The sequence below is a fragment of the Acomys russatus genome, chromosome 8 (genome assembly GCF_903995435.1).
Source record: "Acomys russatus chromosome 8, mAcoRus1.1, whole genome shotgun sequence".
Lineage (NCBI taxonomy): Eukaryota > Metazoa > Chordata > Mammalia > Rodentia > Muridae > Acomys > Acomys russatus.
Genome location: NC_067144.1, coordinates 55,196,044 through 55,199,002, shown reverse-complemented (window position 1 = coordinate 55,199,002; position 2,959 = coordinate 55,196,044). Strand labels below are relative to the sequence as shown.

Sequence of the window (2,959 nt, the reverse complement as noted above, 5' to 3'; positions counted from 1 at the left end):
AAGAAACTTTTTGGTGAAGGGCTGCTATATCCGTTTCCTTCTTTTCACATGAAGACCATTGGGTACAACCATTTTGCTCAATAATATGTTGTAAGGTTCTGTTTGTAAGTGGAAACACTGGCTCACAGCTTTGCTGGCAGTTTATCAGAGCACAGGACCTCAGATTCCCTGCAGCTCAATACCTTTCAGATGCTTGGCTTTGGAAAATAATATTTATGAAAGAGGTCAGGAGGAAATATAGCCATGTCTTTTCCATAGAGTCCCAGATCTACTTCAAGATTGAGGAAGACCTTTGTGAAACACACAAATGGACTGCTTTACCCTGGGCCAGCACAATTGCTTCTAGAGATTTGTCTTTAGCCAACATGAAGGAGTAATGTTCTCTCTTCAGGGTATGTTTTGTCTTCCTTTATATCCATATGTGTCCAAGTCACTGGTTATGGTTAGTCTCCTCAGACATGCCAGTTAGAAAGGTGAAAGGCAAACATGTTTTCTACCTTAACTGATTCAATGAATTGTCTAGTCATGCCTTCTTCCATAACCACTTTTTTGGCACCATCCCTTTCCTATTCTTTTAGCTTTAGAAGATTCTCTCTGAAGACACTATGTACCTGTAAGAAACTTGAATGTCATTGCTAATAAGTTATGTATAAATAAGGGGATTTCTATTGAGCCTTTACCTAACTATAAAACTTCTGACTGTAATCCTAACAAGAAAGCAAAATAATTTATAAATTACACATAAGCTTAATCATGTTCTCACAGATCAAGCATTTTAGAAGCCATAGTTATTGTATAACTGCAAACCTCTATAGTATGAAATGCCTCATGAAATTGTCTGTAAAGGGAAGAGACAGCCATGGAACAGACTGAAAAGAATAAATAGTCGGTGTCATGTTTGTGATCTAGGCTTTCTTGATTGGCCATGCTGGAGAGTGAAACTGAGTCCAGTTCACATCAGGGCCCTGGAACTGTTGTCTGAAAAGTCATCATGTGTCATCTTTCTAGGACTTAATGATGAGGACCTTCAGCAGAGATTATATTAAAGTGCTTTACTATTCATGAGCAAAATTTCATGAGATACAGATGATCATGGGGCCTTAGTATGAGGAGTCAGAGTCAATGTGTGACCACATGATGATAAACTACAAAGTGCACTGTCTTAGACCCCAGCTAAACCAGTATTCTGGTGTACGGGTCACCATATGCCCATTGCAGCAATGAAGTCCTAATTTTGAATGTTCATAAGGACTTAGTCCCAAAATATTTAATATTACTGAAATTTAAACTTTGTGGGAAATTTAATTTAATTTTAATATAACTTTGTGTTAGTATTAGCTATTTATTCATGTCAGAAACATAAATGATCAAGGGATCATTAAAAACTAGCGAGTGACTTTAAAAATGGTGGCTAAAACTTATCATATGTCCACTTTCTTTTTTTTTATTTAATTTATTTTTATTTAAGACCAAAATGATGAGTGACTCACCATCAACAGCGTCATTGAGCTTCATCTCCTCTGCCTCCTTTTGTGCTTTCAATCCCTCCTCAGTAAATCAACTGAATCCCACAGCTGTGGTGGTTTCCAGGTTTCCTTTGTCCACCTCCTTTCCCTGCCTAGGCTCAGCTCGCTCCCAGACAGGCATGGGGCCTCAGTTGGAATGCATGGGAGAGCCTAGAGCAGTGACAGGAACAGAAGGAAATGCTCCACCCTCAGGAAAAAGGACTGAAGAGTAGAGAGTGGTAAAATGGGGCTCCTATAACCTGGGGCACCAAAATGGGGACCCAGGGACAGAGGAAATGTTACAGAGCATCCCGTGAAAGGAGACCCTGAGGCCTCATACTCCCCTTGATGGGAATAGTCAATGCTTGGTGTTTTGCCCTTCTGGCCCCGGCTACAGAAGCACAGTCGGACCACATCCTTCTCCAGCACAAGGTGCTTGGCGATGATACTCATATGCTGTACCGTGGACTTGGGCATTGCAGAAACACGTTCTCCAGGCTCCGTGTCACATGGTTCTCGGTTCTCAATGCTTGTCCGCTTTCTCTTGCAGGCCTATTCTAGGGACTCTACTTTGCATATCTCCTGAAGATTCTCGTTCTTGTCCGTTTTCTCCACTCACTTCTTCAGCAGGGGCAGCAGCTCATGTGTGTTCTTGAAGCTGAGCTGTAGGGCCTAAAAGCTGCAGACGATTGTGTGGCTGAACACCTTTCCAAAGAGAAAACCCAGGGTGAGCCCCAAGTCGGCCTGGTGTACCCCAAGTTGATTCTCTTTTGTTTCAGCAGCTTGGCAAACTGCTCTAGTTCCTGCTGCAAGGATTTCATATTCTGGGACTCCTTGGGGCTTGGTTCCATCTTCTCCCACTTCACCACACTGGGGAGGTCTCCTCTGAGTAGCTATCCACTCCTGCTCCTGCCTGGCCCTCATGAGGAAAAGTCTCCAAGCCAACTTGGCTCACTAGGCCCAGTCCAACCTGAGGTCCACAGTATGCCATCCATCACTCCATAGAACTCATATGATGGGGGACATGCGGTGATCCCCAACACCTCTCAGTCTGATCAACATCTGGCCCAATTCTGGGCCCATCATGAGGCCCTCAGAAGCTTAGCCAGGTTCGAGGGTCCACTCAACCCGGATCCAACCCTCCTGACTCATCACCCCCACCTGGTAGAGGGTCCAAATATCCACTTTCATCTTGCATATTACAGTACGGATTCATGTGTTATCCCATCAAAATTTTTATAAAGCATTTTATGGTATGAAGTGTCAACTTTTATGAAAGAAAGATATACACTGCGATGAACTACATTTATTGTCATAAACCTTAAATAATTAGTCAATTTTGGGATTCATGTGAGGATTGCTTTGAGTATGGGTAAATGGGACCTTGAGACCATGATAGTGAGGTTGTCAAACATCACAAATGACTTAAAATAAAATTGGTATTATAAAATAAA

At 42.4% G+C, this 2,959-nt stretch overlaps 1 pseudogene; it reads right to left on the bottom strand.

Annotated features, from left to right (window-relative positions):
* Positions 1-1,653: 1,653 nt before the first annotated feature.
* LOC127193010 (POU domain, class 5, transcription factor 1-like) lies at positions 1,654-2,721 on the bottom strand (annotated as a pseudogene).
* Between the last annotated feature and the right edge of the window lie 238 nt (positions 2,722-2,959).